The sequence below is a fragment of the Xyrauchen texanus genome, chromosome 30, assembly GCF_025860055.1.
Source record: "Xyrauchen texanus isolate HMW12.3.18 chromosome 30, RBS_HiC_50CHRs, whole genome shotgun sequence".
NCBI lineage: Eukaryota > Metazoa > Chordata > Actinopteri > Cypriniformes > Catostomidae > Xyrauchen > Xyrauchen texanus.
The window spans coordinates 756745-770803 of NC_068305.1; positions in this window are offsets into that span (position 1 = coordinate 756745).

Genomic DNA, 14059 nt, shown 5'->3' on the forward strand with positions numbered 1-14059 from the left:
CCACTAAAAATGTAATTGGTTTGTTTCCAACTGTCAATGTGATGGTAGGCATAATTTTATAGCCAGAATTGGAAAGCATTGCATACATTGTATGTTCATGTGGATGTGTGTTAGATTCTTTCCTCCTGCTCCTCCCTCGTCCACACCCTTTTCCTCTCATGGCCTGGGCATGTTCTTTGTATGCTTGCAGCTGTACCATTTGTAGTCTAGCTGCAGTTGCTTTCGCTTTCTTCTGTGTTTTCTGATTCAACAGTTTCTCAGTGTGCACAGCATGATTTTCTATGTCTTGCAGGCGGCCAAAGTTACAGTTCACACAGTGGTTTTAATGTGTTCGCAAATGTCAGGTATGCTTTGTGGTGTCTGGTGGTGAAGGGGGACAGCTGTTGCTCTTCATAGTTGGGGTGGCGCTTGGGGTACTGTTGGTTAAACTTGGTCTTGCACTGGTTCTCCACCCGCCTATTGACCATCATGTTAGTCCTCGTCCTGGTCTCGATGTCATCCGAAGGGGGTCGAGTCCAGGTCTGGGTCACCTACATATTTCAGCCACTGGTGCTTTTTTTTGTCCCTCAGGTTTGTTTCAGTTAAAAAAAGTTGAAAATGCTTTCCAATCACCTTTAAATAACTCGTGCTTTTTCTGTTTTTCATTGTTTTTCTTGACTTTTCCTTCTCTATCAGTTTTTCCTTTAACCATTTCATCTTGTGCGAAAACTTCCCATCTTTGGAAAATCACATTCAGCTACCCAGATCTCTAATTGAGCACAGCTGCTTGGTCCATAATTAGTTATAATGTATTTACAGTTTGGAGCATCCATATCTGGACAGAGGTCAGGACCTCTATTGATGTCATTATTTTTGCTCGAATTCAATCCCATTTTCCCTTTTTACTGCAGTTAGCCGATTCTCTAGTGGTTTCAAACCTGTCCTAGCAACCCGTCTGTTAAAATAATTGTAGCAATTATTTAGAATCCCTTTTATTCCACTGTTGGTCTTTCCTTAATTAAATATTTAAATTTCCCTAATTAAGAATCACAGTGGAATTTCTGTTGTAGTCCCAGATCGGCTATTCCGACCCTGGTCTTTCCTCAACTAAATAACAATTATAAAAATGATTATCTATTGAGAATCACAGTGGAATTTTCTTACCAGAATGCTAACCTTTGTTGGGGCAACCCTACTCTCAGGCTTCAGGTTCCCACTTCTCACCCTCTTTCATAGGGGAGGTTCAGGTTTCTCAGGGACTCTAACCCCAACTGTGATCAGGTTTCTTAGGGACTCTAACCCTGACTGTGATCCCAGCTTTATCCTTCAGCACTGAGTCTGCCGATCATCCCATTATCCACACATTACAGGCATCTGTCTCCTCAAACCCCTTCAACTATATCAAGGTGTGACTCGGACTCAGGAACCCAGTCCCTGTCTGCACAGTTTTACCTGTCTTTATAGATCAGGGCGAACCTGAGTTAGCATCACATCATAGTTGCCAAATTGTCATGGAAATTCTCCACCTGGAATTCACACAAGTGAGAGTGTTCCAAACACACACAGGACACAGCGCAGTCTTTTCATCAGTGCTTTATCCGCACAACCCGGCCAGTGTCTTCTCCCCAAACACACACTCACATGGCAGGCTTATATAGATTGTTAACACGTTTCTTGTGATTTGACCTCTGCAGATTTCTCATGTGATATGAACTCAGCAAAAATATTTGTTTGGGATGTATTGTGTATCCTTGAGCAAACAAGTTTGATCAGATTGATCAAACAGAATGGTCATCCATTTCAACTCATAAGCACAATATAGGGCTGCTCTCATCTGCATTTTCTAGCTTAAAGTATGTTATACATAAATAATATATTTTAATATACAGTACCTAACTATTATAAGTTCTTTCACATTTTCATTTCCATTACACAATGAATGAACATGAAAAATGAACAAAACTTTTATAGCATTTGTAATCTTGGTTTCTTTTAATCTCTACTCATACTAATACAATTTAACATAAAAAATTAGTAATGTAACATAATTAAGAACTAACATGAACTAACAATTAACAATATTATATGTATAAATTAACATTAATTATAAGAATAACTAATGCATGAAAAAATATAAAAATGTTATTTCTTGAAGCATAATTTGGAATGTTACGACAACCTTCACGTAAAGCGTATTGTTAAATCATAATCCCCAACATAAGCTGTGGTTTTATAATCTGTTGTGGTTTTAATGGTTGGACTGGATGAGTGTGAAATTACTGTATGTCCCAGTCCGGCCCTGATCCGACCGTTCAGATAATGTGCCTCCAGAGATTCTTTAATCTATAAAGTTTTTTCCCCGTCTAAAATTACCTTTATTAATCAGCATGTTTTGAGCCTTTCACAAACAGATTATTTTTGTGAAAATTATTCAAAGATGTCATCATCCCTGACATAGATGACAAGGACAAACAATCAGAAATGTGATTTTACAAGTAGCATAGTGGAGTTCTCATGAGAAGGTTTCCATTATTTGATAGTCCGACCATTTATAGGCCTACTTAACTAGCTAACTGTCTTTTAAGCTTTACTATTGTGATGTACATTGTTTGTTTAAGTAAAATTTCACTTTAACATTTTACTTTTACATTTTCAACATTTTCTCTCGGGGTACCCCTGAACCCACGTAATGTATCTTTCTTTAGTCACAAGGCCTGCTATGCCCCTAGAGTACCTAAAAATATTCAAACACAAATACTGGACTGCTGTCATTCAGCTTCAGAATGAACATTTCATTTGATCTTTTAATATTCATATAAAAGAATCTTAATCTTTTGGAAGAAGATCCCCCAAACGACACTACTTGGCTTTGTATCTGGGGCCCCAGAGTCATAGTATTTGCCCAGTTTTGAAGAGACTGTTTTAAAAAAAAGTCTTCTTCCTTTCCAATGAACTATTGCTGGCAACTTGAAATATTGTATACTTGAAAAGTATAATAGGCTAACTCAAGGGTGTAACTTTGGTTTGAGAAGTGGGGGGGACACAATGATGTTCTCGATCGAAAAATGTTTTCGATTTGAATCCCATTTCCTCCATTTACATATAGGCTACATTTAGGGACTATGGTGATACAAAATCCAGGAAATGGATATAAAGTTGTTTATAATGATACATTTGGCCAAAAAGAATAATAGGCTACTAAACTATATATAAGAAAAATGTCTTACCTTATTTATTGTTTAATAGCCAAGACTTGAGAGAATCATTTTATAAAGTCAAAAATTTTCACATAACAAACTTTTATTTCAAACTAACCGTTTAATCTGACATTAGTCAGAGACACATCCACCAAACCGCAGGTACACAAGATTATTTGTTACACAAGATGCAAAATTGAAACACAATCTCACAAACATAAAAACAAACATTTAACTTTAATATAAAGAGATTTTTTTAGTGTCCTCCATCTATCAATTCAATCCCATCTCTCCATATACTAACTATCCACCCTTCTATACTGTCCTTTCTCCTCTTCTCACATGAAAAAACCAAACACATGCTTCCTGTACTCATTCGCCATGATAAACTCCTGGCAAATGTTTTCCTTGCTGACTTTATCCAGCATTTCTTTGTGAATGTGACAGACTGCTACATTGTTAATGCGAATCTGCAACATTGTGCTTCTCAGCCAGGTCTTCAACCTCCTCAGAGCACTGAAGCTCCACTCTGCTTCCGCAGAGGCAGTAGGAACAACCATATGTAGTCGAATAAGTGCTTCAACTTGGTTGAAAAGTCCACGGACTTCAGGCAACTGATTCCTCAGAATAGTAGCAGCCTCTGAAGTGGTTGTGTATGAGTATTGGAGCTTAAACATATTCAGCTGCACTTTCAGTGACCTTTCGTTTAATTCAGGATACTGGTCCACCACAGCACTGTCGACATCCCCAGTTAGGAGGGCTTCCTCCAACTTCGTCAGTGTTTTCAGACTACCCTGATCAAACCTCTCCTTCAGCTGGATGTCCACAGTATCCAGCACCTTGAAGAAATCAGCTCTGTAGTGTTCTTCTGGGGTTGTAGGTGTGTGTGCAGTAGAGACATTACCAATGAAGCGTTTTGGTGGACGGCGGATGTGGGGCATGATTATGGGCTCAATATTTAGCTTGGTAATCATCTCTGTTGCGTGGCTGTATATCTCCTGGAACTTCTCCTCAGTTCTCTTTGCCCTCAGGGTGGTCCTTACACAATCTGCTGCAGAGAGCATACCAGACACTGTTTCTGTTCGCATCTGCAGTGTGCAATTTAGGCTCATGAGCCCTAAAACTGTGGTACCCTTTCCAAACCTCTCCAGCAGCCCTCTTGCTGTCACACCAGTGTTTAAGGCATCTGTTTGGGCCATGTCCTCTAAGCTGAGTAGCACGGACTCATACTGACGTAGCACAGACCAGATTGCTGGAGTCCTGGTCGTCCATCTTGTTTGACACAAGGGTTGCAGGTTGCTAACTGTCCCAGATGCTGCAGCTGCAATATTCACAAATTTTGTTCTGTATTTGCCTGACATTTTGTACAGACAGCCAAGCTTGTGGACCCAATCCAGGGCATCAGATGTCAGTGATGACGCTGTACAAGCAGCCTGGGTGACCAGATTTGCATAGTGGGCGCCACAGTGTACATACAAAGCCAGTGGCTGCATTTCCCTTATCCTGGCCTGTGCTCCCTTTCTGTTGCCTGACATGTTCGCTGCACCATCATATGTTTGACCACGCAGACCAGACAGCGGAAGATTCAAGCGCAACAACACACCTGTGGCAACTTTTGCTAGGTTTTCCCCAGTAGTGCATGAGACTTCGTAAAACCCCAAGAAGACCTTGTGAAGAACCAAATCATGGTCAACATACCTGACACATATGGCTTCCTGTTCAGTTCCTTCAATGTCCTGTGTTCCATCAATAATAATGGAATATTGGAGGACAGGCAGCATGTGAATTGAGCTAATGATTTCCCTAATTATGCTGTTTGCAAATAGATTTAAAAATTCATTCTGGATTTTGGGGGATGTGTAATCATGTTTTCTTGTTGACAGCCATTTCTCTAAGCCAGGGTCATCTTCACATCTTACTTTCAGTAACTGTTTTAAATTACCCTCTTCAGCTTCATGGCCCCTAAGAGCAGCTCCCTGACATGCCAAGAGCTGTACAGAGCCCGCAATTTTCATGAGACACCGTCTTGATTCCTGTTGCTGTGCAGCTTTGGCTGAAGATAACTGGACATCTACTGGTTTTGTTTTTTGGGAGTGGGTAGTGATAGCAACTTTGTGTGCATTGCTTTGGACATGTTCTGTAAATTTTTGAGTTGCCTTTTTCCAGTTTCGGAAACCAGTTTTGACAAATGTTGGATCTGCATTCTTGGCCAAATTTGATTTTTCATGCCCAAAAGCTTGAGCACAGAAAAAACATAGGATTCCATTGACTCCTGAACTGTAGTGGAGCCAAGGAAATTCACAGTACCACTTTTCTTGGAACCTTAGCGTTTTGTTGGTGAGCTGCTGCACTGCAATGAGCTTCGGGTTAGCGTGGTTGGGTTCAGCATCCTGCTTGCCTACCTGCACTTCTGCGCCTGTTCCCTGTCTCTCCTATGAAACATGAAAATGTGCTAGCCTGTTTCTGACATGACATAATTAAAATTAATTATCTGACACTTTACACAGCACATACCTGCAACTCTGAGCAACTTCTCCCTGTCTCACCCTCCTTGTCTTTAAGCAGCTTCACCTCATCTTTTCTCTGATATGAAAGCATGGCACAAATAAAAATAAACAAAAGTTCATCACAACTGAAACTATATTATAACAGTCAACAGAAAAATATCAGGGCCTGACTCTTTGTTTCTCTCCCACCACACAAGTGAGCAGGTAAATAATATGAAACCACACCCATGTGATGATGTGACCATGTTAAAAAAATATTCAGAACAAATGTTCTGCTACTACAAGAAGAACATTTCATTTGATAATATTCAAACTGTATTCACTACTTATCATGTACACTTCTTCACTTTTATCACCAACAAGTCAAAATCACCTGGCCTTTCATACAGCACATAACCTACCTGTAACGTTGTGCTGCTACTGCTTCTCCCTGTCTCACCCTCTCTGTTCTGAAGCAGCTCCACCTCATCTGTGCTCTGATATGAAAACGACTTAATTATGAGTCCACTAGCGTAGCCAGAAAAGAGTCTCTGGATGTACATCAGAAAAACTGGGTGTGCCACATTTATTTTCAGATTTTTGTGTAAAAAACCCTGACTCTGCGTATCAATTAATACAGAATAGACTGGGGTGATGTGTAAAACTATACTCAGGCTCGCCACATAACCATAATACTACACTCACCTAAATGATTATTAGGAACACCTGTTCAATTTCTCATTAATGCAATTATCTAATCAACCAATCACATGGCAGTTGCTTCAATGCATTTAGGGGTGTGGTCCTGGTCAAGACAATCTCCTGAACTCCAAACTGAATGTCAGAATGCGAAAGAAAGGTGATTTAAGCAATTTTGAGCGTGGCATGGTTGTTGGTGCCAGACGGGCCAGTCTGAGTATTTCACAATCTGCTCAGTTACTGGGATTTTCACGCACAACCATTTCTAGGGTTTACAAAGAATGGTGTGAAAAGGGAAAAACATCCAGTATGCGGCAGTCCTGTGGGCGAAAATGCCTTGTTGAGGCTAGAGGTCAGAGGATAATGGGCCGACTGATTCAAGCTGATAGAAGAGCAACTTTGCCTGAAATAACCACTCGTTACAACCGAGGTATGCAGCAAAGCATTTGTGAAGCCACAACACGCACAACCTTGAGGCGGATGGGCTACAACAGCAGAAGACCCCACCGGGTACCACTCATCTCCACTACAAATAGGAAAAAGAGGCTACAATTTGCAAGAGCTCACCAAAATTGGACAGTTGAAGACTGGAAAAATGTTGCCTGGTCTGATGAGTCTCGATTTCTGTTGAGACATTCAGATGGTAGAGTCAGAATTTGGCGTAAACCGAATGAGAACATGGATCCATCATGCCTTGTTACCACTGTGCAGGCTGGTGGTGGTGGTGGTGGTGGTGGTGTAATGGTGTGGGGGATGTTTTCTTGGCACACTTTAGGCCCCTTAGTGCCAATTGGGCATCGTTTAAATGCCACGGCCTACCTGAGCATTGTTTCTGACCATGTCCATCCCTTTATGGCCACCATGTACCCATCCTCTGATGGCTACTTCCAGCAGGATAATGCACCATGTCACAAAGCTCGAATCATTTCAAATTGGTTTCTTGAACATGACAATGAGTTCACTGTACTAAAATGGCCCCCACAGTCACCAGATCTCAACCCAATAGAGCATCTTTGGGATGTGGTGGAACGGGAGCTTCGTGCCCTGGATGTGCATCCCACAAATCTCCATCAACTGCAAGATGCTATCCTATCAATATGGGCCAACATTTCTATAGAATGCTTTCAGCACCTTGTTGAATCAATGCCACGTAGAATTAAGGCAGTTCTGAAGGCGAAAGGGGGTCAAACACAGTATTAGTATGGTGTTCCTAATAATCCTTTAGGTGAGTGTATATAAAATATAGACTAACTCAGGGCTCAACATTAAGACTTTTTTTCGAACAAGTAAATCGGTCATTCACTGTCCAGGCAAAAAATAGGATTTTCTTTTATTTTAAATATAATTTATTCTCTCATCAGTGTTCAGTCAGCTTTGACATATTTAAATCTGCATATTTATGATATTTTAACCTTTATAAAGGGCATTTTTAAACCCTAATCGTTTAAAATATATTATTCATCTTTCATTTTAAATTCTTACATTTGATCAATAAATTAAATTAGAATAATAAGACACTATATGGCTGTCAAATTTAATAATTTACACTGAAAAACAACTGCATTAAATAATGTTATGAGATTGTTTTAAATATTTTTTGAATATGCAAATATGAAATATTGGAAAGAATGATACTTTTAAACAAGAAACTAAATCATCAGTAGGAGGCGGCAGGCGACCGTCTTAATGAGTGAGTCATTTATTCAAACGATTCATTGAAACTGCTGATTTGTTCAGGAATTAGGCATTTATATGGGTCATTGAATCTTTGACTCAACCGATTTGTTCAAAATGCTGAATCATTCAGTAATGAAAACACTTTACGTGTTCCTGTGAGAGGTGTTTTCTGCTGTGATCTTTGTTTTGAAATATTTTCGATGCTGAAATAAAGAAAAACAGTCAACATAGCATATAAAATGTAAGTGACTTAATATTATTTCCTTGTTTATTTAACTGTCATATGAAATTGGTGTCACATTTTCAATTGTGATGGTATTCCACACTCTTGGTCGTGTGATGTTGCTTAACTGTATAAATATAAAAACTCTACATGAATTTTTACTGCTGTATGTACACTGAATTTCTGTGTGTGAGCTGCGCTCATTTGTTTTCATTTCTCCTCATGAGGCGAGATCCTAAATAGCACAACCTTGTTACCGTCGGACAGTCAGCGGCTGTTTGCGGATTGTGAATGTCGGCAGATATTTTTAAAAATTTACTTACATTTTAAATTAACAAATATTGTAAGTGAACAACAATAGATCAAGTTTAGAAAAACATTTATTATTAAGACTTTAAAAAATATTTCTGCATCTGAGTATAATGAGTTGAGTTGAGAATAACATTAAACTAGCAGCCAGAGTCTGCTTGTCATACATTGCTGACAGAAAACGCTGCGGTTTAAAGTGGACTCGTTTTCACAGTACACAGAATGTTCTAGGGCTAGGCAACATTAAATGTTTAGCTAACAGTTTGAAGTTACCTAGCAACAATGTATGTTAACGTTAGCTCAGTCAATGTTAGTATCAACAGGTGTAGACAAAATAAAAATTACCCTGACCTGATCTAATTTACTGAATCAACCAACTCACATCTCCTTTCTTTTTTTTCATCCATGAAGATATTAAAACCTGTTGCTGGCGTTTCATCACTGACTACTTACAGTTACACTATTAAGAGTGTGCACGAGACGTTCGCGCATTGACAGAGACAGGCAGGATGTCTGTGTTCTGCTCGGTCCTGCTCCTCCGTGACGATGACGGTGCACAGTTAAAAAAAATCATAACAAACGAATTTGAAAGTGGGGGGGGGGGACACGAATGGGATTTTGAAAAGTGGGGGGGACATGTCCCCCCTGTCCCCATAGAAAATTACGCCTGTGGGCTAACTATTAAAAAAAAAGAAGAAATATTAGCATTCCTTATGTCATTCATTTACTGACTACTGACAGCATGTAAGTTATCTCCAGACCAGGTGCGAGGTCACATAAGGGTCAGGGTGGAACTACTCCACCCAGATTAACGGCCGGTCCACCCAATCAAAACGTCTAGTAATCAAAACGTATGTAACCTCTGTTCCCCGATGGAGGGAACGAGACGTTGTGTCAGAGAAGAGACACTAGGGGTCTCTCTTGAGCGCCAATATCCACCTCTGATCTATGAAAAAAGGCCAATGAGAGTTGGCAGCCGGTATTTGCACGTCCCGCCCCCGGACATACGGGTATTTAAGCGGCGCAAATACGGGAGTTCATTCAGGATTTTTCTGAGGAGCCGGAAATGGTCCAGCCACAACAGTGGCTCGGCTCAGCGACGTGGCGGGGAAGACACAACATCTCGTTCCCTCCATCGGGGAACGGAGGTTACATACGTAACCTAGACGTTCCCCTTCTGTCGCTCTCTCCACGTTGTGTCAGAGAAGCGACACTAGGGGTCCACTTATAAAAGTGCCATGCGCTGAGCCGTGTACGTGAACTGCTGATACAGGAGCGAGTAGGTATTCTTACGTGCAGGATGACCAACTGTATCAGGCTGCACGTACCCTTCCCCAATGCCCCATTCAAGCCATCAGAATCCTTTTCGTTACCCTGGAGGGGGGAACAAGGTGATGGCCGCCAACCTGGGAATGGGCCAGCCTGGCTGGGCCTCTTTGTTTTTCTCTCTATGTTTTTCGCATAGAGCAACTACGGCCGGGGCCCTTACATGCATTGAGGGAAGGGGTCTTAGCCCTTCTTTCAGGAGGAGAAGACCCTGCGGAGGCCACACCTACCCGGCAGGGGAGGCAAAGAGTGGCAAATGCATCACATGGCCTGTTAGGACCTATGTGGAAAAGTTGATGCGGTGGTAGGTCCAGCCTCGTAGTGGGGGGAAGCATACAGCACGGCGACCGAGGCAGCTGTAACTGCCTAAGGGAGACACGGGGGTCCGCTCGTGAGGAGACAGTACTGTGGAATTACACACAGGGGGAGTCCGAGCAGGAGGCCTTAACTGTGGAGCACCTATTCCAGTACAGGGTAGCCTTCGGGTACCCGTAGTGGCTTGGGTCGGCGAGTTCCTCCGCTGAACTGCGGACCCAAAAGGGCTAGGGAGGAGTCAACCAGCGACCCGAAGATGGGGTCTCCTGGGAATGGAGGCACACTATTTTACCTCGGCTGAGGGAAAGGGCGCTAGGTGCAAGCGATTCACCCGGTCGGAATGTCAGCGTGTTACCGAGTTCTACGGGCTCGGACCTGAGAAAACACGGGACGATACTGACTCAACACGGAGATTGTAAAACCTCGAGCAAGTGTTAGGTGTTGCCCACCCTGCTGCTCTGCAGATGTCTGCTAGGGAGGTGCCCCTGGCCAGTGCCCATGAGGACGCAACACCCCTAGTGGAGTGAGCTCGGACCCGCACGGCCTGGGTGTGATAAGCCAATGAAATGGCGTCGACAACCCAGTGGGCAAGCCTCTGTTTGGAGACAGCGTTCCCTTTCCGCTGTCCCCCGAAGCAGACAAAGAGCTGCTCAGAGCGTCTAGTGCTCTGCGTGCGGTCCAGATAGATACGCAAAGCAGGTACTGGACACAGCAACGCAAGGGTTGGGTCTGCCTCCTCCCGGGGCAGCGCATGCAGGTTCACTACCTGATCTCTGAAGGGTGTGGTAGGAACCTTGGGCACATAGCCCGGTCGCAGTCTTAGGATCATGTATGTGTCTGCCGGACCAAAATCCAGGCAAGTGTCGCTAACAGAGAACGCTTGCAGGTCCCCGACCCTCTTGATGGAGGCGAGTGTGATCAGCAGGGCGGTCTTGAGAGAGAGGGCCCTGAGTCCAGCTGAATCTAGCGGCTTGAATGGGGGTCTCTGGAGGCCCATGAGGACGATCGAGAGATCCCAGGAGGGGAATAGGTTAAGGGCCCTTTGTGAAAAAATAAGCTTTCGTACTTTTGTTTGGAACGACTTTTCAGATGGCATTTCTTTCCCAAAGTGCCCTTCAAGGGTGCAAAAATGCAGTTTGACAAACGCCAAAAAAAAGGGGATCTCATGTAGTCTGTGTTGTTTCTTTTGCTGGAAACTGAACAGATGCTCAAAGAACAGCATTAAAATGACATCAGTACTGAACTACTCATAGACCTTTCAAACAGGATGATGGGAATCTCTCATTGCTCACTCTAACCTCCTGTGATAAACGTATTTTATTTATTTATTTAAGTTTTAAACTGCAGGGTCACTTTACTCACATATGTCTAAATAAATGAGTTAGAGTAAATGAGTAAATGTAGAATTATCTTTAGACCTAATTTAGACCTGTCATGTCTAACTGTGGAGACTGCCAGTTGATTTCAATGTGATTATTTCACACTTTTATCCTCTAAAACAGTGTACAATGGTTTTCTAATGATCAAAATATATTCATATCGTTTATTCAAAGATGCAAGAAAGATACATTTATGTTGCATTTAATGGACTTAAGAGTGGTTCAAAGCGCTCGTTAACTTACAAAGGTTTTTATTAGATCATTTTATTTATTTACACTTTTGGGAAATGCACCGTAGAGATTAAGTACTATGTGAGTGCTACTAACATTCTTCTTAGTGCTTCGGGAAATCCAGCCAACACCTGAGGACTGAAAAGTGTCTAATAATAATGTTTATTGCAATATCTCTTATTTGAATTTTTTGTATTTATTTCTATGGCCATTCAATTTTTCATTGTATAACAGGGTCAGAAAGGTGCTTCCACTTGCTTTATGACCCTTGTGTATGACCTTTAATAATATTTAAGCTGCGCTCTCCAGCCATTGGCTGGTGCTGTGCAGTGAACTGGTTCCGGTTGGGTCATTAAGATTCTCACCAGTGGAGAGAGTGGTCGAGGAAAATATTTAAATTAATTTGATGTTATTTACATCGACATATATTTAGTTTTGTCATGAATGAAAGTGTATCATTTGCTCTCTTCTCAGGCTACCATGTTTTATGTGTAATGTTTGATTTAATGTTCATCCTCATTACACATACAACATATGTGAGCAGCTCTTTGTCAGCCTGATCAATAAATAAGTCAATCTTATTACAGCTACAAATTCATTTCTAAATAAAGGGAAATTATACATTAAATTGGGGTTGTTTATATGATTATTAAACGATAAACAGAAGCTAGAGAAATGTATTAGTGGGATTAGTGAATGTTCTATCAAAAAAAGAATTCTTTTGAAGAAAATATGTTTTTCCAAGTCACTGTTCTGTATAATTTCACTGTTCCTTGAATAGAAATGAATGCAATACCACCACCGGGTTTAATAAAAATTCCAAGAGGTCTCCTCAAAGGTCTGGAATATATAATGCATAGCTTACAGTGTCAAAACGCTAAGAATTTATATAACATATTTGTTTTAATCGTTTTTATAACTTGCCACATTGGCAGCAATAATACTTTGTAAAAAAAACAAAAAACAATCCCAATCCTAAATGTTTAAAATAGTCTCTTCAAAACTGGGCAGGGATGAGGACATTAGGGGCACGCCGACAGCCAAAGTAGTGGGGTCTGAGGGATCTCCTACCACAAGATACAAATATTTCAGCAAAAGATAAAACAGTCCAGGACACTTATGAATATTAAAGCTCAATGACAGCAGTCCAGTTTTTGTGTTTAAATATTTGTACTTTCATAATACATATGGGACATGAAAGGCCTTTTGACAGATACAAATACTGTATGTGGGTTCAGGGGTGTGTCCTGAGAGAATATTTATAAAAATGTAAAAGTCCATCTGAATGGACCATTTTTATATTTTCCTTAAAGTGAGAATTTACTAACAACAAACAAACAATTTACATGACAACAGTGAAGCATTAAAATACCGTTTGCCTAATTAAAGTATAAATGGGCTTTTCTTGCCATCAATACCATGATGACATCTCTGATTCATTTTCACAAATGTATTATTATGCTGTCTATGACATGAGACACGTGTCGCATTCTGATGATGAAAGAAGTCTATTCAATACTACACTTTGAAATTTCATACACTACATGTCTGAGTGCATAGTATATTCTGTAAGTGCATAGTGTATAGTGTGTTGTTTGGGACACAACTGAAGCTTCTGCAGAAATCTGCTTAGATTTTGATCACATACAGATGTGGTGTGGTTCGGAGCCATAGGTTTTTCAAACTTTCTGATGCCAAGGACCCCCAAATATGATGATCCCCTTGCCAGCGACCCCCTTCCTAAAATATAAATGCAGCTTTATATTTTAATGTAGAAAGACTAACTTTAAGTGATATTATAAAGACATTATAAGCGTCTCTACTTTCTTCGAAGGCTGAGGAAAGCACATCTCCCAACCCCCATCCTCACTACATTCTATAGAGGGACTATTGAGAGCATCCTGAGCAGCTGCATCACTGCCTGGTTTGGGACTTGCACCGTTTCGGACCGCAAAGCCCTGCAGAGGATAGTGAGGACAGCTGAGAAGATCATTGGGGTCTCTCTTCCCTCCATCAAAGACATTTTCAAAAAACACTGTATCCATAAAGCAACCAGCATTGTGGACGACCCCACACACCCCTCACACAAACTCTTTACCCTCCTCCCGTCTGGCAAGAGGTATCGAAGCATTCGGGCCCTCACGGCCAGACTGTGTAACAGCTTCTTCCCCAAGCCATCAGACTTCTCAATACTCAGAGACTGGTTTGACACACACGTGTCCTGAGTTGCACTTTAAT